This window comes from Benincasa hispida, chromosome 2, assembly GCF_009727055.1.
Source record: "Benincasa hispida cultivar B227 chromosome 2, ASM972705v1, whole genome shotgun sequence".
NCBI lineage: Eukaryota > Viridiplantae > Streptophyta > Magnoliopsida > Cucurbitales > Cucurbitaceae > Benincasa > Benincasa hispida.
The window spans coordinates 53,281,007-53,308,920 of NC_052350.1; the positions used below are offsets into that span (position 1 = coordinate 53,281,007).

General features: G+C 35.0%; 1 long non-coding RNA gene across 1 annotated transcript; it reads left to right on the forward strand.

Moving 5' to 3' along the window:
* The first annotated feature begins 11,199 nt into the window (after nt 1-11,199).
* LOC120070938 lies at nt 11,200-21,843 on the forward strand. The gene is made up of 3 exons (XR_005480080.1): nt 11,200-11,562; nt 11,649-11,695; nt 21,495-21,843. It is a non-coding gene; the product is annotated as an uncharacterized LOC120070938 (long non-coding RNA).
* Nucleotides 21,844-27,914: the final 6,071 nt, after the last annotated feature.

Below are 27,914 nucleotides of genomic sequence, written 5' to 3' on the forward strand. Positions count from 1 at the left end.
TAGGAAGGATGAAGTGGTTTAAGGAAAAATAGCCAAGTGTAGAGAAAATGCTAGTTGGATGCATAAGTGCCTAGTTATTAAACAAAGAAGGCATGCAAGAAGGACTATAAATTAAGGCTTCAAAGATGAGGTCAATTTGGCCATTTTACTCGACTAAAAGAAGGAATTCTGAAGCCACTTAAAAGCTTGATGAGTGAGAAGGATGCTCTAGGCTTTTATGAAGAATTTTTAATAGATTAATGCTGAAAACTTAAGGAAATCAAAGGTAGTGCAGATTCTGGACTCCATCGAGCAAGCTGTGTTGTTTGGAAAATTATGACATTTATAAGAGGAAGTAAGAGCTCCAATCTTGAGGTAAGCTATTTAAGGTTTTCTAAGAAGATCATAGAAGGAAGTTTAGATTTTAATGAATGGGTTTTATGTTATATGTTCTAAAAGTTGAATATGAAAATTAGGAGTTGAAGAAGCAAATAACTGGTTGATGATTGAAAGAAGGAAGTAGTTTGATCAACTGGCTCATGTAAAGAAGGGGATTTTTAGCCAAGTTGAAGCTCTCTGAATGTAGAAGTTGCTACTGAGATGCCATGGAGGAACTTGGTCAAATGAATACTCAAAAGTGAAGGAAACTCAAGGAAGATTTGAGTTTCGAAGCAACCGAAGTAGGTTGAGGATTTTGATGCATTTTAAATCATTGAGGAAGAATTAGAAGCTCAAATTTGAAGGTAAGCTTCCTAAGACATTTATCGACAAGTTTTATGAAGGAATTTTTTTTTTTTTTTTTTTAATTTGGACTAAAATTGATGCTATAAGTGCTGGAAAATAAAGGAAGTCAGAAAAGGGGTTGTTGGCTGAAGAAGATGATGGCTGGCATTGAAGGGTTGTCGCCAGTGGGCTAAGATCAGCGCATAGGTATTGTGTTGCATGCACATCGCGCACACAAGGACGATGTTACCACACACCTATCGCCGACAGCCTGTGTCATGGCTAAATGTAGCGCCCATGTAACCAAGAAAAGTAGGCGGCCAACCATGCTATGCAGTGAAGAAGTGCACCTTGGCTTAAGGAAGGCCGTTTGAGTGAAGGGGTACCCAATGCTTTAAAGGGTTAAAAGGGAGCTAGATAAGAGTAAGTGACTTTTACTTTTTAAATGTATTTTAAAGAGCATGCTTATGATATGTTTTAAGCAAAATTTGCCTGTGTTATGCCCAATATAACTTGTTTATCTATGGTTTTCCGAAGAGGATTACGTTATGATGTTCATGTTGTTTTCAAGTTATGTTTTACAAAGGGCCACATGTTGATGTTATGTTTTCAAGGAAATGATGATATGTTATGCTTTCTAAAAGGTTTATGAAGTACTATGTTTTCCAAAGTAGTTTAGGCCATGCTATGATTTCCAAAGAGATTTGTAAAAATAGATTTATAAACTCAAAGCTTGTTCATGTTGAACACATGATATGGCTTAAATGAAATAATGTTTCTAAAGGATGCCCAAGCTTTAAGATTCTCATACATGAGCTAGATGCTCTAATGTCTAAGGCATGGTTTAAGCATCATACGTTCTAATTGAGCTAGATGCTCTAATGTTTTCAAATATGATTAAGTAAGGTTTATGTCAAAAGGAGTTTATGCTATGATTTTCCATGATATTATTGATAGGTTAGATCTTGCAATGAGTGTATGCTAGGCAATGGTTTACCAAAAGGCTAACATGCGATGATTTTCATTGAGAATTTATAATAAGCATATTATAAACTCAAAGCATGATTTCTGAGTTTTAAAGAGTATGATATGATTTATGAATTGAAGTTATGAGATGCTAAGTTTTCCTAAAAGTATTTTAATAAGCATGTTGGAATCCTCAAGCATGTTTAATGACTTTTAAGTTTTATTTTCCTATGATCTCAAAGGAGAAATTTAATAAGCAATATATGATGTTTGTGAATAGAATGTGGTTTAGGAATAAAATGATCAACTACTGGCTAGGTACCCTGGATTGCTAACATATGACAGAGACGTTTGATGAGAATTGTCAGTATACACTGATGGAAAATGCCAACGTACTCTAATATGTCTACTTGGGAATTATCTACATGTGCATATGGGGATGGGATAAGATAGGGTACAGTCAGGTATGTTTTCCAGTTTTATGGAAAAGTTTAATAAGTTAGTTATCATTAGTGAAGGAGAGGGGCTGATGATAGTCAGTTTGTTGCTAGATCAAAGTATGTTTTCCTGATTTCATAAGACTAAATGAGTTTAGTCTCTAAATTTACTTAAATATTATGTTTGTTATTCTAAAGTCTTAATGCGAATGTTTTATGAGTATGATCTTCATCAGTCAAGGAGATGAAGCAGATAAATGACAGTTTTATAAAAAGCTAAGCATATTTTCTTGGTTTGAGTGGAGATTTATGATCTCAACCTCTGGTCTTATTTAGGTGTTCTAATATAATTTTTCCTGGTTATGTATTCACATACCATGCTTAAAGTATTAAAGGTTTATGCATGAAATCTCTGGTTTTAGTTGAGATATTTTTATGTAAGTGATATTCTTGGTTTTATTGGAACCTAGTAAGAAGTTTTCACAGATTTTAAGAGAAGTTAAATGAAATGCTTGGTTTTCTGATTTCATAAGAAAGACTAAATGAGAGGTAATATGTCAAATTGTTCCCTATTTTTCACTGAGATAAGTTAAGACTTCGATGTTTTATGCTAAGATTATGTTTTTAATGATTTCTTTAGAAAAATTGAATGAAGCTTATGTAATACTCTATGTTAAGATCTAGTTTTATTGCCCTCACTTATTGATTCTGATTTCGAAAAGGAATTTCCATAGTTAAAGCTTATGTCTTATAAATTATGCCACTCACTAGGCTTCCCAACTGACGCTTTCGAATGTTTTGTCCCCTTTCCCCCCAAGTAGCAAGAGAGTTCCAAGGTTCCAAGGTTACTGATTGTTCATCAGAAAAGGTTCAGTCTGCCACCGACTCAAGTGTTTCACAAGTCAAAGGTTTAAGAGAGTTTTGATGTTGTTCTAGAACTGGTTTGTAATTAATGAGCCTCTATGGAGGTAAAGTCAAGGCTTGGCTTATAAATAAGTTGTATTCAGGGTTGTAATATTGGGAGTGGAGTTTATAGTTGTGAGGTTTTAAGTTATGTTCTGTGTTAGTTATGACTTACATAGGTATACAAGTTAAATTTTGAAACAAAACAGGTTCAAATACTAAGTTTAACAGGTTCTGTTGGTAGTAGATATCACAAAGGGGTTGGCATCTATTGCCCTTACTTCTCCTCTTGAATGAAAAAGGTAAGCTCGGGAGGGGGTGTGACACAAAGTGGCATCATCAAGAAGAACACCATCAAAAGGAGTCAAAAGACATTCAAATCTAATGAAGTTAGTGATGTGATAGAATCAGAAATACCAGATCGAGCCAAAAGATCTGAGGAATACTTTGCTTGAGATAAATAATAACTATAGAGCGAGAAGAGGCCCCAAGACAAGAAAATAACTGAGTGGTCCCAACTCTTTCATATTGAAGTGTTTCCTAAGGTAACACCGCAAATCAAATTTGGCCTGATGATCATCATCACTAATAATCATGTCATCAACATAGAGAATAAGAAAAACAATACCCTGTGGATTTTGATGAGTAAACAGTGCAGTATCATGTGAACTAGATGTAAACCTAAGTAAATAGTGCAGTATCTTCTTCCTAAAGTCATCGTTGATGCTTAGATTCGACCGCCCATAACTCAAATCCCGATTGATGGGATTGCTCGACTCGATTAAGTTCATCCTATGTCATTGCAATTTAGCCCCGCCGACCAACCACTCTGTCAATATCTGCTTCCGTTCAAATCCATTGATGTAATTGCCCAGATATGATCTCATTCAACATGCTCAAACTCGTCTCTTGTGGGTTTGTTGATCTTGGATTTAATACCTGTTGTTGTCCACCAGCTATCACAACTGAAATCAATTTTCCGCTCGTGAATTTCTCCATCGTTCGCATCTATTGTCAATTTACCTCTTTGATTCTTTATCGTTGAAGTTTTTTTTTCATACGTAAATTGTTTATGCCAAATATTGGCTAAGAGAAAACGCACCTGACCTCCACGTGACATCAATGGTAAATTTGTAATTTTTGGGAAGAAAGAATCTGTAAAACAAAGAAAAATGGCTATGATGCCTATGTTAGTAAGAGAATTGTAGAATAAGAGAAGAAGTCAAAAGTTTAAGTTACCTTATATGGAGTTATAATGATGTATTTCTAGGGGATTTGATCTAGGATTTATCTTAGTCCAACTAAGATTAGGGTATGAGTTTCCTAATCCTAGATGAGCTAGGTTATCTCTCAAGCCAAATGACCAAGGCATGCATTTAACATGCCCTGTTCATCAAACACCGAGCCTCAATCTCGGTCTCATTCTTGGTCAAGATCGAGGTTGAGGCCAATCAACCCAACATCCTTGCTAGGCATGCCAGGGTTTCATCCCTTAAGGCCTAACTATCTGGGTCTTTAGTCATTAGGCTAACATAAGAGGCTCGACCTCGGTTGGGGCCTAGGTTAACTAGTCCCAATTTTTCATTAGGCTTATCCCTTCAGTCTTCTCTTGCTCTTCTTTGACCATTTTACCCTTGATTTTAGATTCCACCCAAAATATTAGCCCCTACTTACAAGTTGGGGTTCGTGGTTTTCCAAGCCATTTGTTGCGGGTTTTTAATTCTAACAATCTATCTTGGGAGTACAATCTCCTCTTCAGTCTCCACGCTACCTTGTCACGAAACTTAATTCAGACTTGCTAGGGGCTATTGGGCCTATCAACCCAAACCCTTTTAAGGTCTGAATGATTTTCTAATGCGTTTCTCCATCTCATGACAAAGTTATGCGCTAAATTATGCCCAACTCACCCCAAGGATAGGCCCGATAATGGGTCATTGCTCTTCTGACCTAAGGTAGGCCTCGGGTTATGAGCAAACCTGGAATATTATTTGACCAAGCCTGTTACAACTCAATCAGTCATCTTGGTATCTTTCTCCACCCAGAGGGCGGAGTTATGGTTACTTTACCCATCATTTTCTCAGGTTGGTCATCGCTTTCGTTTATCTTCAATAATCATGTAGCTTGATCATAAGTCTAGTAGCCTTTTTGCTTATCTCTAGTAATTTAATCATTAGTCTCGTAGCTTCTTTTCTTATCTCTTGTAACTTGATCCTTAATTCGTAGCTTCTTTGTTTATCTCTTGTAACTTGATCATTAGTCTTGTAGCTTTTTTGCTTTATCACACCCAAGTAAAGTTAATTTGCCTATCTTTTGTGATGAATTTTAGTCTGACTCGTGGTTGTCTGATAACTTGTAGAAATACAAGTTATTGTCACTCAAAAGTTGGAACAATTAGGGTCTTAAATGATAAAATCTCATCATTCTTAGAGAAAATGCATGGAATTACTCAAACACTATCAAACTTCTACAAGAGTGTTTATTACTAAAAAACTGTGGCACTAACGCATAATATTGTAGGATTTCAACAAAGAATCCAAGTGTCGTAGGCAACGTCAATGCATAGGCACGCGTCGAAGGGATTTCAACATAAGAAAGATTCATTGATTCAGGTTGTTTGTGTCAAATCACCAGTTGCAAGCATGGGCATCTACAGTTGGCGGCGTCTGAAAAGTGTCTGAGTGTTAGGCGGTTGACTAGGGTATGGAATTTAATGCTGCCTCATCACCAAGCTGATGAAGAACAATGCCTATAAATAGAAGAAATTCCACCAGATGAGATGATTTTAGTTCAATTTGTATAATTTTGAAATTTAGAGAATTAGAGTCGTGTTGCTGTGACAAGAAGAATACAAGAAAGAAGAGAACCACCCCAACCGTCGATCAAGGAGTGGAGAAAGCTTAGGTCAAGAGAGAATTTTCTTCCATTTCTTCTATAAGTTAGTTGTACACGAATTTAAATTGAGCCGAAGAGGACAAGAGATTGTACTCTGCGGCTTAACTCTTTTTTTTCATATGAATTCTAATTCTCTTCATCTCATTTGATTGAGTATTGATCTTGTAAAGACAATCAGTTTCTTTATGAAATCACATATTTGATCTACTACACTTCGCCACTGTTTATTTCTTGCTTTACGTTAGATGCATCTATAACTTCATACAAAATCCATTTCTAAATGCCTAAGCCAACTGAATCACTTAGTAAAAGCTACTTTAGCTTGAATTATTTGAGAGAATAAGCAAGCAAGCATTAAGTTAGAGATGCTTGGTACATCTAGAGATAGACGCACTAGTGTTCTATTGCATTCTGTGACTAACGCATACATCCTAGAGATAAGGAATTGTATGAGATTCGCATTAAGAAGTGTTAAATAGAAAGTAAGCAGAAATCTAACGCATAAACGGAGATAAAAAAGTCATTTCCATCTGCATCACATTCTTGTACGTATACGTTTCACTTAGATCGGTGCATATCCCTTGCACTAAACACCATTTTTACACGACCCCTTGTTTTCTACTTGACCTTTTTGTATCTTCTTGCACGCACACAGCAAACTTAGTGTAGATAACTCATTCCGCATTCACTTAGAATACTTCTACATCAGCTATAACGCAAGCTCTGCATTAGCTTTAATCTAAATCCCTGAGTTCGACCCTGGACTTACCAGGAACCTGAGTTGGATCTGATGCAGGAAAACTTGAACGCATAAAGAGGAGTGTCATGCGTCCCTGCACACATCACTAAAGCATCAACATATCAATCATATTTGCACTCTATTTTTTCAATTACCTTATACAATACACTCCTAAGCTCGCATCACGAATCCGACGAACATTGTCCCTAAATTTTGGACTTTAAATTTGATTAGTTGACTGAGAGGTGGCCAACCCCTAGTTTTTCACCAAATATCTTTATTAAAAAAATTGTTTGAGTCTCAGTTGGGTTTCTCCTGGTAACTTTTCTATTTTGTGAGTAACTAAGTCTTCTTTTGAGGGTTTTCAGCTATCATTATAAAATCTTGCATCTAAATAATTATATTTAGTTGTATTGCTTCCAGAATTCTTCATTAATATTCCTTTTTAAGGATACTTTAATCAATAACTTAAGATATGTATAAAATAGTGCTAAAGTAAAACTTATCATGTAGTTTGCAATTTTGTAGAGATTCTCTAGGTTGTTGCTTCAAATTTTGCTTTCATTGTAAAACCTCCATTGACGCAAAACGGGTAGTGAAGTACTTGGCCATCGAACCTTGTTAAGTAATAATGGCATCTCGAATATATGTGTAACTCCTAAAAGAGGATGAATCAATCTTTGTCTCAGCCTTAACCATTTTAGGCCCGGCCTCGGCTGTCTGAGTTTAGCCACAATTACCCTTATCCTGATCGGGGGGTTTGTTGTTACTTCTGTTTATCATTCTTTCAATGACATTGGCTTTAACTTATTTGCCTTTGAAGCCCCTAGCTTTTTGTCAGATTTGAAGTCATCTTATGAAATTAATTTGATAGTTGCCTTGGAAATCTTGTTCAATAGGGATACATATTCTCCGTAACTCTGGCTATTTGTTTGATAGGGAAGTATATCCCCTGTAAATCTACTTTTTGTTTAATAAGGAAGCTTATCCTCTGTGTAGCCTCCTACTCAAGAAATATTCTTCTTAAAGAAAATGTTTGATTGAGTATGAAGTTTTAATATCTTCAAGAAAAATAATTCCTCCTAAAATGAAGTTGACTTGAAGCTTGGTTGGTCAGCTTAAAATCGACCTCGGAAGGTTAGCCTCGACCTCAGCCTTGGTTGGTCAACCTTGGATGGTATCTTTTTTGGATAAAACTTCACATGTTTGTCTTTTGGTCTCTAGTGCACTCCTTGACCTCCACCTCATCCTTGAACTATCTCTAGATCTTGATCAACTAAACTTTCCATCGGTAAGGTTGAGCCTCGGCCTTAGCCACTTTTCACAGTGTGTGTGGTGTACTTGGACACATATGGATGGTGAAAATATTTTACTTTGATGCACTTAGGGTTAGCCTCGATCAGCTCCTTATGAAATTTTGATTGTAAATTCACGTTTCATTAACAATTTTGAGCCTAAGCCTCGACCTTGGCTCTTTGCTTTAACTTGGTCTCCTCAGCCTCTATTGTTCACTTTAACTTGGTCTCCTTGGCCTTAGCATTGGTTACCTCGGCCTTTGCTCTTTGCTTTAACTTGGTCTCCTCGGTCTTAGTCTTTGCTTTTCATTTCAACTTGGTCTTCTTGGCCTCATTTTGATATCCTGAACCTCAACATGAGTAATCTTGGTCTCAACCTTGACCTTTTCCTCTATCTTGGATCTTCGCTTCAACTTGGTCTTCTCAGCCTTACCATTGTAGCCTCACCCTCACCCTCGACCTTTGCCTTTGCTTTGGACCTTCGTTTTAACTTGACATTAGTAGTCACAGCCTCAACCCCAGCATGGTAGCCTTGGCCTCGATATCGGTAGCCTCGACCTTGGTTTTTGTAGTCACGGTCTCGGCCTCGGCTTTGGTAACCTTGATCTGGCATTGGTAGTCTCGACCTTGGCCTTGGTCTCGACATTGGTAGCCTCGACTCAAGTTGTCTTGAACTCGGCTTCGACTCTTTGACACGTTGACCTCCTTTGATTTTGATCTTGGGGATCTCATTCATCCATGGCTTCCGCCTTCAGAATTTCTTTTTTAACATGATTGCGAAAATTAAGCCATCATGACCCCGAGTTTATTACATTTTCCAAGTTCTCAATCTTTACAAAGGTAGATCACTCTCTTCCCCACAGACGGTGCCAACTTGTTGATGCAAAATTTTGGCCATGAAAAAATGCACCTGACCTCCATGTGACATCAATGGTAAATTTATAATTTTTGGGAAGAAAAGACCTACAAAACAAAGAAATATGGTTCTAATGCCTAAGTCAGTAAGAGAATTTTAGAACAAGAGAAGAAGTCATAAGTTTAAATTACCTCATATGGAGTTATAATGATGTATTTTTAGTGAATTTAATCTAGGATTTATCTTAGTTCAACTAGGATTAGGGTATGAGACTCCTAATCCTAGATGAGTTAGGTTACCTCTCAAGCCAAATGGGCCATGGCGTGCATTTAACATGCCTTATTCATCAAATTTCGAGCCTCGACCTCGGCCTAATCTTGGTTGAGGTCGAGGTCGAGGTCGACTAGCCCAACATCCTTGCTAGGTGCGCTAAGGTTTCATCCCTTAAGCTCTAGTTATATTGGGTCTTTAGCCATTGGGCTAACATAAGAGGCTTAACCTCAGTTGGGACCAAGGCCGATCAAGCCCAGTTTGTCCTTGGACCTATCACTTCAGTTTTCTCTTGCTCTCCTTTGACCATTTTATCCTTGATTCTAGATTCCACCTATAACATAAATAAAAAAGGAAAATAAAATCTAAACAAAATCCTTTGAAATATCTAAAAAAAAATGGTGTGGCCTATAGTTTTAGTTAGAGGGTAAAAATGGAAAAAAATTAAATAAATTACATCCATTAGAATCAATAGACATTTTCTCATTAGAAACGAAAAATACTACTCCCTCATTTTAGACATATATTGCAATTTCTCGAACAAAAACAATTATTTTAAAGGTCTGTTTGAGAATTATTTATTTTTCAATTTCAAGTTTTAAAAATTAAGTTTATAATTACCCATCCCACCACTAAATTTCTTGCTTTCTCATCTACTTTTTTCTTATCAACATTTTAAAACCTAAGCTAAATTTTGAAAACTAAAAAAGTAGTTAAATTATTATTTTATTTTATTTTTTTTGTGAAATTTATCTAAGAATTCAACTCTTGCACTTAAAAAAGATGTAAATCATTGTAAAAAATTGGGAGGAAATATATTTAATTTTTCAAAAACCAAAAACAAAAAATTGGTCCCGTTTGGTAACCATTTTGTTTTTTGTTTTTGTTTAGCCTATTTTCTCCCCTTTTCTTCCAGTGATTTGCATCTTTTGTAAATACAATGGTTGAACCGTTAGCCAAATTCCAAAAACAAAAATAAGTTTTTGAAAGCTATCTTTTTTTTTTGTTTCCAAAATTTGGTTGGTGTTTTAAACCATTGGTAAAAAGAAGATAACAAAGGAAGAAATTTAGAAGTGAAAATAGTGTTAATAGACTTAATTTTAAAAATACACAAAACCAAAAATTAAATGGTTACCAAATGGGGTTGAAATGATTACTAAATGGAGCCTACCTTTTTTTAGTTTTTAATACTTGACTTGGTTTTTAAAAATATTGGTAGAAACTATATAACAAAGTAAAAAATTTTGAGACGGAAATTGTGTTTATAAGCTCAATTTTAAGAATTAAGACCTAAAAACCAAAAACCAAATGGCTACAAAACAGGATCAAAAGTATTCAATTTGATTTTTATGGTTTATATAATTATCATATTTAGTATGTGATATGTTTTCTTTTTTTACACGATAATCAACCTACATTTTTTTATTTCATTGGATATATTAGTTAAAATACATTTTAAGTCAGATTAGAGGGTAACGGAAAACTAATCAATTTTTTATGGATAAAAAGAATGTTTCGAAACTATTTATGAAGTTTAACCAAACTGATTAAGAATAAAATTAGAAAACTAAATGCCAAAATGAGTATAGTTCAACTTATGCCAAATTTAGTTTCAGTATAGTTTTAACTATACTCATTAGTTTTAACTTTGAGGTTGATAATACAAATTAAGTTTCAATATAGTTCCATTATTATGTATTATCAACCTCAAAATTAGAGGTTTGATTTCCCTCCCAACGTAGTATTAAAAAAAATATATAAATAATAATGGAACTATACTGAAATCATAAAATTAAAAACAAAAAGGCTAAACCATTAGAATTAACTTTGAAATTTAGCTTATTTTGAATAAAATTAAAAATTTTCTTTAGTTTTTCACATTTTAAAACGTAGGTTTCTGTTGAATTGGGCCTTTTATCTACGAAATACAGCAATTCAAAGAGGCCCAAAAACATCTTGGAATTCAGTCTGACCCAAAGCAAAAAAAAAAAAAAAAAAAAAAAAAAAAAAAAAAAATGGTAGCTAGCGTGTGGATTCAGGGAAGGCCACATAGCTTGAGCAATTTCTGATGGGTAAAAACTCTTCTCCGTCAACCAGTCTTACTTCATTCTTATATTTTGTTCTCTCTCTCATGGCTAAACTACCTTTCTTCTATCTCTCTCTGTCTTTAATATTTTTGAGAAAAATAGATGAACAAGATGAAGAGATTCAAGCATGCAATTCAGAAAATGTAAAGAGGAGGAGAAGATGAACACATTGATTATAGTGGTTCGATCTAAGGAGATCTACGTCCACTCTCAAGGTTTGAATCTATCTTTTATTCAAGTTTTCTTTGAGTTTTCACTCACTCATTTCTTTTTTCTTCTCTCGGTATTTCATACAAGAGTTCTTTTTTCTAACAATAAAACTGAGAAATTAGTTTATTTGTTACTAATAGAAATGTTTGTTTCTTGTGAGGTGAACAAAGAGATGAAACTCAGTTGCATGAGCTTCCGACTTGAGGTAATTTTATAACTCATTTCTTTACAACTCTCTACCTTGAGCTAAAAGATTAACTCAATGTTCTTTTTGACAACTTCATTTTTCAGCTGGTTTGTCTACTGCTCTGAGTAGACTTGGGCAGTACTCCAACTTGGTATGTATTACTGCCTTAGTTAGGAAATCTGCTAAATTTTCTTGTGTCTTAACCTTTTTTATTTTGACTTCACCTTTCTCCACCTCGTTTATGATAAAATGTAGTCAAATATCTACATATTTTGTTCTGTCATGAAATTGAAAATTTTTAATGAGCTGTATGCACTTTGGTTGTCACATTTTATATTTACTGAATTTTGACTAAAGCCAAAGTCTTTTAAGAGTCCTTGTAGCCATTTTGCTTCTTTTACAGCTTCTGTTAAAGCAATGAACTCTGTTTATGTGGTAGATAAAGTTGCAATAGACTGTAGGTTAGACTTCTTGCTTATAGTGTTTTCCCCAAACTGAAAGACATACCCTGTTAATGACCATCGTTTATCTAAATCACTAGCAAAGTCTGAATCTGAGTAGACTATTAGATTTAGGCTAGTTGTGTCAGGATGTTTGTAAATGAGGCATTTCTTTTGAGTTCCTACTAGATATTTATATACCAACTTCGTAGCTTCCCAAGAGGCTTCCCATATATCTGTTCACTAAGCTGGAACAGTGAGCTAAATCAGGTCCAGTACATACCATTAGGTACATAAGACTGCCTATAGCACTGAAATAGGGAATTCTCTCCATTATTTTCTTCTGTTCTTCAGTAGTAGGAGAGTCTTGGGCTGAAAGCTTAAATATTGGGCTAGAAAATTACAAACAACCTTGGCTTTTACCATGTTGAACCTTTTTAGAACTATAGATGCATATTCTAGCTGACATAAGAACAGATCCCCTTTGCTTTTGTTTTTGTAGATCTCCATTCCTAGGATTCTTCTTGCAGCCCTTAGGTCTTTCATATCAAACTCCTTGTTCATCTAAGCTTTAATCTCATTGAGTTCAACCATATTTCTGAAGGAAATCGACACTCGAGATTTCCATGAGCAGCGGAGCAAGACTATTTCAAATTACAATCATGAATCAACAATACATTTACAGTCGACTTCAAACATAAACGATTATGCAAATTACAGAGAAATTACAGCATGAACATCAAATGTACAAAAAGACAAACTCTATACGAACATCGGCAGAAGCGTCTCCATGCTCTAATGCGCACTCTGATCGATCACAGCAACCACGAGCGCTCTATCTACACGACCGCAACACTGCACGAACACTTCGCACTCGTCCTCAACGATCTCCTCGATCACGAACTCCTCCACAACACGAACTCCTCCGCAACACCACGAACAGACTCCTCCAAAGCACCACGAACGGCCTCCGGAAAACCTCGACAATGTCGAGTTGAGTCTGACACCACCAACAAGGCGACCTTGGTATTCTCGGTGTGAGAATCCAGAGGGTGGGCTCTGTTTAGACTTGGTGTGAGGCAGAGGAACGGAGGAAAGACAGATCGTGTACACGACTGGGCAAGTGGGAGAAGTTGGAGACCTATCGTATAGGTCGATGCCCAATTGTTTAGATAAAGCTATGCGATCGTCTAGCAAAAGCTATAAGATCATTTAGCTCTATCGTTTAGCTCGGTCGCATCTACACGATCATTTACCTTGGGCCAATGATCATTTAGTAAACACTGCACGATCGTTTAGCTAGCACCTGCACGATCGTTTATTTAGCCCAGTCATCGTTTAGTAAATCTGTATTTACTTGACGACTTCTGTGAGTTTCTTTTTGCCGGAGAGAACTCAAAAAACTTTTTTAACTTTTGTAAAAAAAAACTTCCTTTTTAAAATTAGGAAACTGATTTCCTTTATACTCACGGTTACCATGATCAGTAACCACCTATTTTGGTTATTTAAAAGAAAAAATATTAATTATCTAATAATTAATATTATTATGAACATAAATGATAACCAACTTATCATACTATATTTATAACCTATAGTTTTAATATTTCATCTCATGAAACATATATACCATAGTTCTTTTCCTATTCCATGGTACTTAATGTAAATCTCATTTACATCAATCCTCCACTAGATGTATCTTATACATCATGCCGATTACATCATATATAATCAAGATACCTCTTGTCAATTTAAACATTTCAAATCAACACTAAGAACTTGATCCTTCAACATGAATCCAAGCTACCAAGGGGACCTCATGGACCTGTAGATCCGCAGCTTCAACGGTACGTGAATAACTGACTAAACTCTTTAATCACGGGATCCACCATCTGTTAACTGCCAGGCACTTCACTAAAGACCTACAGCTGAACTCTTCTCACTACAGTTATATTATGTGTCCATCTTAACCAATCAGCAGTGTGACAACCCTTCACAGATCGCTCGTAAGTACAGTTGGGCCAATAACCGTTATGCCCTTGTAGTTACATCTGTCTCTTTAAGTACCACTGATCCCTCTAATGAACATAAATCATAGTCCTACTTTGACCGAGTCTTCTCTTCCAAAGAGAAGCTATGGTCATTATGTTTAAGCCCTGAAATCAGCCCTTAAGGGAACAATCTCTCTACTTATCCCTGCTTCGGGAAAGAAGTGAATTCTATATTGTGAATTGAGTTCCCAACCCCAAAAAGGTAGGCATGTTGAGTTGGAAATTTGGCCACTCTCATCCATACTAATCAAAGGACCGCCCTCAAAGACAGGAGTTCACAAAACACTCAGGATTGAGGTCGTGTCACCTATGGTTATTTAGGTGAGATGCAAGTCTCTAGTATCAACGACGTTATATACAGAGTCTAGTCGTCTCGTGGTCTAGGTCTTATACAAACTCTTTGTATAGGACACCTCCGCTCGATGTCTCCACATGAATGGTCCGGATCAACCATATGTAGTAGTTTACAACACTTGCAAACCTCTGCAAAGCGGGTTGTATCCATAGTGTCACCAGGATCATGTATCCCACCTTAATCCTTATACTACAGACCAAGTTAGGTTATCACTTAAGGCATGATCCACTTATATATCACATATACATGCTTAAGTTCACATAAGATAATAAAGGAGCTTTGTTTATTGGATATGAGTAAATGCCAGAATTAAATAACACTTATTTTATTCATTGAACAATGTGTATCTTTACAAAACAATGAGACTCTGGGAGAATTAGGACACCAATCCCAACAATTTTTTCTAGCCAATAGCATATCACCAACATACAGAAGAAGATATACTTCTTCCTTGTTTGCACATTCATTTATATAGACACAACAAGAGTCATAACTACTTCTTCTAAACTGAAGACTGGATATAACTCATCAAAACGTCTATACCAGCATCTAAGGGACATATAGGGACTTTTTCAGTAAACACACTAAGTCTTTTACCTCTTTCTTCTTATACTTTTCAGGTTGTGACATGTAAATAGTTTCTTTTAGTTTTCCATGTAGGAATATTGTGGTCACATCTAGTTGTTCTAACTCTAAGTTTTTGCAAGCCATAATAGCTAGAAGTACTTGAATGGAGGTATGCTTCACCATAGGAGAAAAATGCCATTGTAGTCTAGCCCTTCCCTTTGAGTGTACCCTCTAGTCACAAGTCTAGCTTTATAACGAATCCCACCTTCATCTGCCTTCCCTAACTTCTTCTTAAAGATCCACTTGCAAGACATTACTTTCTGTTTATAAGGTAGAGAGGTCGAGGTTCATGTCTCATTCTTATACAAAGAACTCATCCCGCTGTTCATTGCCTTCACCCACTGTTTACTCTCTTTACTATTGGTAACTCATCCCGCTGTCTCATTCTTATACAAAGAACTCATCCCGCTGTTCATGTTTCATTCTTATACAAGGTTCATCATCATTGAGGTCATCATAGAGGTTTGCAAAAGTTATATAATCATCTTCTTTATACCACTGAGATGACCTTATTTCTCTTCTACATCTATCTCTTGTTAGGGTATAGTTGGATAGGTTTTCAAGCTGAGGTTCTTGGGTTGCTTCTTTTACTGTGTTTTCTTTTTCTTCAAGCTGATCAGGGTGATTAATTTGAATAGGATTAGTAAAGGTTTGTTGATTGTTAATTACTTCCACCTCAGAATCAGCTTAAAGCAATATTTCATCACCATTATCTATTGTTGTAGGATTCTTAGAATCCATGTAAAGAACTTCTTCTTTGAAAACTACATCTCTACTCACTACACTTCGGTTAGTTCTGAAATCTCATAGCTTGAAAGCCTTAATTCCTTTAGGATAGCCAATGAACACACATTCACTGCCCTAGGTTGAACTTTTCCTTGCCTTATGTGTGTAACTCACACAACCAAAAGGTTTTAGAAAGGATATATTAAAAGGGTGCCCTGACCAAACTTCTATAAGGATGAAAGCCCTAATTGCAGTGGAAAACATATAACCTAAACTCGTTATTAATTTGGTTTTTCTAAAATACTCATACATTGGGCATTCCTAGAAAAAATACAGAGGCAAATCAAAAGAAACCTACTATAAAATTGTCCTACGTTAAGCATGCATAAATTAGTTCTACAGAGAAAGGAAGAAGAAACCTTACTTTTGTACAACCACATTGTAAAACTCCTTTAGATCGAAATTAACAACATTAAGAAGCTACCTCCCTATTCTCTGAGAAACTTAAGGTGTTTGGTTTTGTGGGAACCAATTGAATTGAAAAAAAGATGAAGAATTCTTCAAAGAGTCAAGATCGTACAACATTATTCTGTATTCTCAGAAAAAGGGCAACCAATACTCCTGCAAACATTTTGCAGGAGTTTTATCAAAGGAGAGAGAGAAAGATGGTGAAACGTGGGATTCATCCCACGTTCCTGTTAACTCTCTACGTGAGAGTTAACTGTTAATAAAATGAATAAATTAATATAAATAATTAATTTAATAATTAATTAAATCTTATTTAATTAATGAATTCATTTAAATCATATTTAAATGAAACATCATTCACATAATCTATAGTTTTAATTTAATTAATTTAATTAAATCAGATTAAATTAAATTAATAATTAATTAATTACCAAATTAAATATCAAATATTTAATTTAGCCTACACGTGAATCATATTTAATAATATTTCTCTCATAACCTATAGTTTTAATGTGCATCAAATACACACTTATTTTTAACCTATAGTTTTAATATGAATCCAATTCACATTAATATTTGAATTTTTTTCAAATATTTAATCCTCCCATAAATTAATTTTGAATCATATCCAAAATTAAGTTTATATTATAAAGTTTAAATAAAATATAAACTTTATATTATAATGTATCATTATTTCCCTAAGTGAATTTGAACATTTCAAACTCAATTCAAGACATAGTTACCTCAATTCCCTTTATGAGCTAGGAAGGGAACCTCATGGACCTACGAATCATAAGCTCCAACGATATGACATTAATTGACTAAACTCATTACTAAATTAATCAATATTCGTTAACTATGGGTACACTTTGCTAAAGACTCGTAATTGCACTCTTCTCACTGTAGATATATTTTTGTATCCATGGATATAGACCAATAACAGCAAGTTAGTCCTTTATGAGTGTTCGTAACACCAGTTTGGTCAAATTACTCTTTTACCCCTGAGTTACCTTTGTATCCTTAAGTACCAGTGCTTCTCTAATGAACAACATGTTTATGGTCCCACCATTAAATAGAAACCTCTCAGGCTAGTGAGAGGGTAGAGCCTTTTGTTCAAGTTCTAAAGACACCACGTACTCATCTACTTACCCTAAAGTCAAGAAGGAATGAAAACCATCTTGTATTATCATGTTCCCAACTCCTACTCGGTCTTGTCCCTAAAGTGGTAGGCTTATTGAGTTGGCGAACTAGCCACTCTTACCCATACAAATCAAAGGACAATACCCATGAACAAAAGTTCATAATAGACTCAGGATTAAGACTAAGTTGCCTAGGTCATCCTATTGAAATAGAAATCTAACTAGTCAATGGAGTTACATCTAGTGGTTACTATTTTGCGGTCCGGTCTTATGCAAACTCATTATATAGGATACCTTCACATGCATGTCGCCTACATGAACACGTTGGATCATTGCGTTTGTATCAAATAGAAAGTGGGACGTATCCATAGTGTCAAAAGGATAAGGTATCCAGCCTTATCTTTATACCATAGACTCTTTAGGTTGTTTCTTGAACATTAATCTCTGTATGTCTCTACATACAGTTCAAGACTCATCAGGCAGCCTAGGATTTTAGTTTATTGGATTTGGGGTTATTAAGAAAAAATAAAATACAATACAATCAATAACAGTTATTTAAATTGTTAGGTTTTATGCCCTAAAACTTGTAGATAGTAAATGATATTAATTAACCGTCATCAATAAAGATTTATCGATGTTAATTCAATAATTGTTATTGATTGTGTTGTACTCTATTTTGTATTAATAACCCTAAATCCATTAAACTAACATTCAGGGCTGCCTTGTGAGTCTTGAACTATATGTGGAGACATATAGGGATCAATGTTCAAGAAACAGCCTAAAGGATCTATTGTATAAGGATAAGGTTGGATACCTTATCTTGATGACACTATGGATACGAACCACTTTTTATTTGATACAAACGCAATGATCCAACGTGTTCGTGTAGGTGACACGCGAGTGAAGGTATTCTATGTAATGAGTTTGCATAAGACCGAATGGTGAAATAGTAACCACCACATGTAACAACGTCATTTTATGTTACTTCCCTCGATTTTATGCTACTTGTTTGCTTAATATGTCAATTTTATAGGTAAAATAGTACCGAGAGCAATTAGGAGTCAGTTCAAGAAGTTTGGAGTAAAAATGATTAAGAAGAACCAAGAAATAAAAAAAATTGAAGATAATCAAAATAATTACCAAAATGTCATCAAAGGCAGTATCACGACCCTCCTAGAAGCATTAAGCAACTCTTGAAGACAGAACGCATCATATTGCTGCACAATAGGGCAGTGTTGCAATGTTGCCAGGAGTGTCACAACGTTCTAGAAATTGACGGAATTGTCCACGTGCACACACGCGCGCCTTGCATAACCCAAAATCAACCAAGCGTTTCGACCCTCACCCAACGGTTCTTGACTTTTTTTACGATTTAGCGTTGCAACGCTATCCATAGCGTCGCGACACTACATCTGCGAATATAAAAACTTGTCTTTCATTTTTAGCAAAGAGGGGCAGAATTTTCTTATAGAGTCCGGAGTTTCGCTCAATATCAGTTCATCTCCTTGGTAATTCTCTTCCATTTAGGTTAGATTTTCATTTCTTTCTTTGATTTGTAAACAATGTATTGACTTTGTTCTTAGATTTGTCTATGAATTTGTGAAGTAAATTCTTCAATCTTGTCTCTAGTTCAAGAATTCTTTGTACATTTCTTGAGTTTTCTACTTTTCTTTAATTCATTACAATCTGAATATATGCTTCTTTGAATCAATTTGGACTTCTAAAAGCATGTTTAGGGACCAGTATCTTTTAAGCATGTTGCCAAGATTCTTAATTTTGTTATAATCTTGCTTGAATATGTTGCTCGAATGTATTCATATATAAAAATGTCTAACTAAGATCTACTAATTGACAATAGTTAATTGTGTATTTGATGGCTATTCTTAGAATACATTAATTGCTAGATTCAAAGATAATTTTAATTAATTTAATATGGCTATCTTGACGATTAATCGACACAATTAAATTCTCGAACTTAATGCATATGTTTTCTATTCTATATGGATGGTATTGAATCCAATAGGATTAGAAACATATAGGTTGATTAGAGTTAGGTCTTCCAACTTTAATCAATGTTTAGAATGGTTTCTTGATTAGATTTTTACTAGCTATCTGCCATTGTAGAAGTTAGCCTAATCGAGGCAAGCAAGTAGTTGTGTGCATAATTCGTTTGCATAATTAATTCGTAGAAATCAAGGATTGAAATTGCAAAGGATGTCTAACTTGAACTAGAAATGAGATTGACCAATTCTTGTTTACATTTATTCTTTTTCTTTTAATTTCAAGTATGTTTCTTGCTTTATCAAAACCCCCCATTTTTACCACTTTAATATTTGAATTTAGCTTAAGAAAAGATTAGAAATAAGCCCTCCCTGTGCGACCTCGTACTTACTACTTATGCTACTTGTTAGTATAAAATGTAGGTTTTGATTATTTATAAATATTTTTGTTTCAATTTAGAGTCGAATTAACAATATCGATTCGAGAGCAAACACCTATGTAATGAGTTTGCATAAGACCGAATTTCGAAATAGTAACCACTGGATGTAACGTCGTTAACGAGTTAGCTTCCTATTTTATTTAGATGACCTAGGTAACTTAGTCTTAATTCTGAGTGTATTATGAACTTCTGTTCATGATGGATTGTTCTTTTTTTTGTATGGGTGAGAGTGGCAAGTTTTTCAACTCAACAAGCCTACCATTTTGGGGACAAGACCGAGCAGGGAGCTGGGAACATAATGATACAAGATGAAATTCATTCATTCCCAACTTCAGGATAAGTAGATGAGTGTTCCCTTAAGTTGTGTCTCCAAGACTTGAACAAAGGGCTCTACCCTCTCATTACCCCAAGAGGGGTTTCTATTTATTGGTTGGATCATAAATAGGTTGTTTATTAGAGAAGCACTGGTACTTAAGGAGTCAGAGGTAACCCAAGGGTAAAATGGTAATTTGACCTAGTTGGCGTTACGAACACTTGTGAAGGACTAACTTACTGTTATTGATCTATATCCCTGGATACATAAATATATCTACAGTGAGAAGAGTGCAGTGTCGGTCCTTAGTGGAGTGTACCTACAATTAATGAATATTGATTAATTGGTTGATGAGTTTAGCCAATTAATCTCATATCGTTGGAGCTTCTAATTTGCAGGTCCACCAGGTCCCCTTGTTAGCTCACTAAATAATATTAAAGAGGAATGATTTTAATTGTTTAAATCAATTTGAAGAAATTGTATATTAATATGATTAACAGGTAATTGATTGTGGATGTGATCTATAATTTAAATTAAGTTGGAAAGAAACATTTGAATGAGATTTAGATTCACAAAGAATTAATTAATTAATAGAGAGGTGTTGCACATAGACATACGATGTTTATGGTAGTTAAATAGATACATTAAATTATATTTAATGTATAAATGGTTATTTAATTAATATGCTAATTAATTAAATAAGTGTTATTTAATTAATTGTGCATAAGAGTAAATGGGGAAAGATTTGGAGAATGGGCTAATCTTCCCCATATAAAGTCTTCCTTATGGCCCTTTTAAGGTAAGATTTCATTTTGCAATTTTTATCCTAGCCACTAAAGAAATCTTCTCTACTCTCTCTAAAGAATTCTCTCTCTTCACCCTCTTCTAATAGTTGGATATCACCTATCCTTCTATTGGAATCCTAGAGAACAACAAATTTATTCTCGTGGTCGTGTTTGTTCAAGGAGATGGTCATGTTTGTTGGAAAAGCGAGAGGATAATTCTAGGAGCTCGAGAATCTTCAAAAGTAAGAATGATTCTTCCTTCTTATTTCCCTTCTTCTCATGCATGCTTTTAACTTGTTTATCTTTCTATATTGTGTTTAGAACACTGTATTTTGTTTCTTTAAAAATGAAATTTTGAGATGGAAGACGTTCACACGCTTCCACTCAGGATTCAATCCCAACAATTGGTATCAAAGTCAATTTCTTGCATCTTCGTTCTTCATATTTTTGAAACAAAAATCAATTCAGATGTGGGTTTTTAAATCTGCATTTTGAATGAAGGTTTACAAGATTGGATGTTTCGATTTTGGCACTTAGATTACCTTTTTTGAATATGATTAAAATGTAAGAACCTGTTGTATTTTTTGATATTTTAATTCTTGTTTCAAGTCTGTAAGTCCGTGGCAATCGATAAAGCAACTATTACTGAAGATATCAGGAAAAACAGAGGCATTTGGGGCAAGTTCGGAGCAGAAAATGCACAAAAATGAGTATTCTACTTTATAGTGTCACGATGCTACAATCACAGCGTTGCAGATGCTGCAAGGCGAGGCGTAATGTGAGGGAGTCGTAGCGTCGTGACGTTGCCCCTCAGCGTTTTAACTCTACGAGGGTGTGAGGAACCTGGTTGTGGCGCACGTACAGCTGTTGAAGGAGGTTTTTTTTTAACCTAATTTTCTTATGTAATTAATTAAATTGATATAGTATTTATATTAATTTAATTAATTAATTTTGCATTAGGGTGCCAAAATTGGTCCAATTTTTGCTTTTTAAATTAATTTAGCTATGCATTGGATTTATGTTTAGATTAATATTTGAATTCATATTACATATTGTATGTCATATAATTTCAAAATACCCACCTTAGGATAAACATGTACATGCATCATAACTAAATATAAGAGTTATATTTTATGGATGCATGATTAAATTTGCATGCTCATGCATCATGATATAAGTGTTATAATGAATAGTGGAATGATGTATGTGAATGCTTGATTTTCATGTATGATTTATATAAGTGTTATATTTATGAAATGAAAATGGAATTCGCATTAAGTATGACATTGCTTAGATAAATATAATTGTTGTATTTAATTAATGTCATTAGATGCAAATTTATAGTTTTAATACAGCATTAAAATATAAATGTTATGTTTTTAATGAGATAAATTAAAAATCTATAATCAAGAGTTGCATGCAAACATAGGACCAAATTAATCTTAAATGGTTTAAAATTAATTCATCTATACTTATGTTGGAAGTTTTTCAAATGATATTAGAAACATGTTAATCTTTTAGTTTGTTGTAATAAAATTAAAATAAATTTCGTTAAAAGATTAAATTTATAAAATAATTTTCCAAAATGGACCTTTGTCTAAGGAACGTTCTGTCTAGGCAGGTATTTAAGCTGACAAAAACGGAACATCTCCACCTGAGAACCGACCTGGAAGATGAATTGGGCAAATATTTTATAAGCACACAATAAAGGATTGATTTTATTAAAGAGTTTAATAAATGAAATCGAGTATTGTTAAATCATTCAATATAAATGTTTTATTGAGCAAATTAAAAGGAATTAGATACATTCATTAGCCAATTTTTAACTAAGATAATAAAATCCTAAAAATATTTGAATACCTTAGTGGCAGGAAATTGATATATGATGTATCAAATTTTAGCTTTCACATCCCTAAGAGTTCACACCGTGAGATCCATGCTCGGCCACGTTCGCCCTGGACGCGGCTTCCCTTCGGAAAGTGTTTGCATGGGACAATAGCAAGGTGAATGGGGAAAGTGTTCATAGTAAGCGGGAGAGGGATGTGCGTTAATGTATCCTACGGTTTCGTCCATTAGGTTGTACTATGAGATTTCTATGATCTGTATGCGTGTCGTCTTGGAGCGACCATCCAGTCAGAGAGCCTAATGTTAGGAGTCGGAACAATGCAAACTCCAATAATGGATAGGTTTTTTAGGTCAATCTTCAACGATTGTCTTTCCTTACGATAACCTGTTGAAGAATACCTCTGGGATCTGAAAATGAGAGGGTCACACTTACAGGATGAATTAAGCTAGTTATTGAATCCTTTACCAAAAAACGGTAGCTAAAAATTATAGGAATAAGAGTTATTCTGGTATTAGTAATTAACTGAGATTGTCTCAATTCAAGGGGAAAGTAGCTTATCAACCTTCAGTGGCTATTGCTCTAAACCTCTGAAGTATCATTGCAAAAACTAAATTGATAGCTTAATTAGGGTTATATGATTACATGTGTTTTTGCTAAATTGATTAGATAATTAAGTAATGGGTTAAGAGAAATATAACTAATACGGTTAATTGTTATTCATTTTAGCATGTCTTCCACAATCATTTTCTTGCTTAAAAACGAAAAACTAATCGGTGAAACTATGCGATGTGAAAATCTAACCTGAATACGATCCTAGATATTGATGATATGCAGTTCATCTTGATGAGGGAATGTCCTTCAGTCCTTGCTCACAATGCATCCTAAGCGTTGAAGGATGCTTATGACCGTTGGATGAAGACCAATGGCAAGGCTCGAGTCTACATCTTGGCAAGCCTGTCTGACGTTCTTACCAAAAAGCATAAGGCCATGATGTCTGCACATCAGATCATGGAGTCCCTCCGGGAGATGTTTGGACAACTGACCATTCAGATCCAACATGAGGCCCTTAAGTACATTTACAATGTACGCATAAAGGAAGGTCAGTCAGTGAGAGAACATGTTTTCGACCTGATGGTCCAGTTCAATGTCGCCGAAATGAATGGTGCAGTAATCAATGAGTAGAGTCAGGTATTCTTTATTTTGGAATCTCTTCCGAAGAGTTTCCTTCAATTCCATAGCAATGCGGTTATGGACAAAATATAGTACACCATGACTACTTTTCTCAACGAGTTACAAACTTATGAGCCCCTTATGAAAGGTAAGGGACCAAGAGAAGGAGAGGCAAATGTTGTCCATTCCAAGAAGTTCCACAAGGGTTCATCCTCGGGAACTAAGTCTGTTCCTTCATCCTCTAGCTCTATGAAGATCCAGAAAAAGAAATAAGGGAAGGGGAAGGCTCCCGCTGCTGGGAAGAGCAAGGGCAAGGGTAAGGCCGACAAGGGCAAATACTTCCACTGCAATATGGATGGTCACTGAAAATATGATCATAATGCTTAGATACTTGATTTGGGAGCCACTAATCATCTTTGCTCTTCTTTACGGGGAAATTAATTCCTTCCAGCAGCTCGAGGAAGGTGAAATGATGCTCAAGGTTGGAATGGTAGATGTCATTTCAACTCGTGCAGTGGGAGCTGCTAAGTTGTTTTTTGGAAATAGATTCTTATTTTTAGAAAACTTATACATTATTCCTAAAATGAGAAGGAACCTTGTTTCTGTTTCCTGTTTAATTGAACAATCGTACTTCATTTCCATTTCATCTAATGAAGTGTTCATTATGAAGAATGGTGTGACTATCTGTTCAACTAAACTAGAAGACAGTTTATATGTGTTAAGAACTACTGAATCAAAATAACTTTTAAATCATGAGATGTTTAAAATTGCGAATGCTTAAACTAAAAGGCAAAGAATTTCTCCCAATAACAATGATATGTATCTTTGGCATTTGAGATTAGGTCACATAAATCTTGATAGTATCGAGAGATTGGTAAAGAATGGACTTTTAAGCAAGTTAGAAGATGATTCATTACCTCTGTGTGAATTCTATCTTAAAGAAAAAAAATGATTAAAAGACCTTTTAGTGGAAAAGTTTATAGAGCCAAAGAGCCCTTAGAGCTCATACATTCGTATATTTGTGTTCCAATGAATGTAAAGGCTAGAGGAGGGTACGAATACTTCATTTCTTTCATAAATTATTATTCAAAGTATGATTACTTATACCTAATGGAACATAAGTCTGAAGTCTTTGAAAAGTTCAAAGTGTATAAGGCTGAAGTTGAAAATCTATTAGGTAAAACGATTAAAACACTTTGATCTGATTGAGATGGAGAGTACATGGATTTAGAATTTCATAACTATATGATAGAACATGGAATTCAATCCCAGCTTTCAGCACCTGGTACACCTCAGCAGAACGATGTATCAGAGATGTAGAACCTTATTAAATATGGTTCGTTCTATGATGAGCTATGCTCAATTGCCCAACTCATTTTTGGGGTATGCAATACAGACTACAGTTCACATCTTGAACAATGTTCCCTCGAAGATTTTTTTTTAAATACCTTTCGAGTTATGGAGAGGGCGTAAACTGAGTTCACGTTATTTCAGAATCTGGGGTTGTCCTACTTATGTGTTAGTGATAAATCCTAAGAAGTTGGAACCTCATTTAAGGATATGCCATTTTGTTGGTTGCCTTAAGAAAACGAGAGATGGTATGTTTTATGACCCTTAAGAAAGTAAGATGTCTCTATCGACAAACACTACATTTTTGGAGGAAGACAACATGAGAGATCATAAACCACATAGAAAAATAGTATTAAGTGAAGCTACTAAAGAATTAACGAGGGTTGTTGATGTAACTGTCCTTCATCAAGAGTTAATGAATAAGCAACACTTCAAGTCAATCTCGTCCTTCTCAATCGTTGAGAGTGCCTCGACGTAGTTGGATGGTTGTGATACAACCTGACCATTACTTGGGTTTAACTGAAACTCAGGTTGTCATACCAGATGATGGCGTTGAGGATCAATTATCCTATAAACAGGCAATGAATGACGTAGACAAGGACTAATAGGTCAAAGTCACGAATCTTTAAATGGAGTCTATGTACTTCAATTCAATATGGGAGCTTATAGATCCACCTAAAAGGGTCAAACCTATAGGATGTAAATGGATCTACAAAAGAAAGAGAGATGTAGCTAGAAAAGTACAAATCTTCAAAGCTAAACTTGTAGCAAAGAGTTAATACCCAGAGGGATGGGTTGACTATGAGCAAATTTTTTTCCATGTTGCTATGCTTAAGTCTGTAACAATTCTCTTGTCCATAGCCACATATTATGACTATGAGATATGGCAAATAGATTTCTAGACTACTTTTCTGAATGGCAATCTTGAAGAGAACATCTTTATCTCTCAGGCCGAGGGGTTCATAACCCAAGGTCAGGAGTAAAAAGTTTGCAAGCTGAAACGATCCATTTATGGGTTGAAGCAATTGTCCAAATCTTGGAACATTAGATTTAATACAACGATCAAATCTTTTGGTTTTGATTAAAACGTTGATGAACCTTGTATCTACAAGAAAATCATCAATGATAAAGTAGCTTTTTTAGTACTTTATATGGAGGATATCTTATTTGTCGAGAATGATGTAGGGTATCTTACTAACATTAAGGAATGGCTGGCAGCCCAATTCCAAATGAAAGATTTAGGAGAGGCACAATATGTACTTGGGATCCAAATCATTAGGGATCATAAGAACAGAACACTGCCTTTGTCTTAAGCAACTTACATTGACAAATTGTTGACTTGATATTCGATACAAAACTCTAAGAAAAGTTTATTACCTTTTAGGGACGGGGTTCACTTGTCTAAGGAACAGTGTCCTAAGATACCTCAAGAAGTTGAGGATATGATATATATTCCCTATGCTTTAGTTGTGGGCAACTTAACGTATTCTAGGAAGGATGCATTGCAAATTCCACTATGGATACATCGACTTTGATTTCCAAACTGAAAAGGATTCTAGGAAATCCACATCAGGATTAGTATTTACTGCGAATGAGGGAGTTGTAGTATGGTGGATCATCAAGCAAAGATGCATTACAAATTCCGCTATGGAGGCTGAATATGTAGCTTCTTGTGAAGCAACAAAGGAAGCAGTTTGGCTCAGAAAGTTCCTAAGATATTTGGAAGTGGTTCAAATGTAGACTTACCAATCACCTTTATATTACAATAGTAGGATAGTACCAACTCTAAATAACCTCGCAGTCACAAACGAGGAAATCATATTGAGAAAAAGTATCACCTGATACGAGAGATTGTGCAACAAGAAGATGTGATGTCACAAAGATCACCTCAGAGCATAACATTGTCGATCCATTTACAAAGGCTCTCTAGGCTAAAGTGTTCGAGGGACTTCTAAAGAATCTAGGTCTATGGGACATGTACATTGTATAATCTAGGGCAAGTGGGAGATGTGTAATGGGTATATGTATGCCCTAGTTTATTGTATTTATTTACCATATTCCCATTGTTTTAGATTCTAATATTATGTATCACCCACTGACTAGAGTTTTAGTCCAAGTGGGAGTTTGTTGGGTTGTATGTCCTAAAACTCGTAGATAGTAAATGTTATTAATTGACTGTCATCCATAAAGAGCTATCGATATTAATTCAATAAATGTTATTGATTATGTTGTACTCTATTTCGTCTTAATAACCCTAAATCTAATAAACTAACATCCAAGGTTGTTTTATGAACCTTGAACTGTATGTGGAGACATATAGGGATCAATGTTCAAGAAACAACCTAAAGAGTCTATAGCAAGAGATTGTTGGGGATGATGCCCTAAATCTTGTAAGGTTCAATAGTTTGTAGACACCTATATGAACAAACATTTTGTAATGTAATAATATGAGATATTTTATTCACTACAATATTTGAAATATGAGATATTTTAGTTGCATTAACCACAAACCAGTAAACTAAGATCCTTGGTTATCATTGTAACTTAAGCATGTATGTGATGACATACAAGTGGATCGTGCTTTAAGTGATAACCTAAATGGTCTGTAGTATATGGATAAAGGAGGGAAACCTTATCCTGATGACGCTACGAGCGTGGCTTGC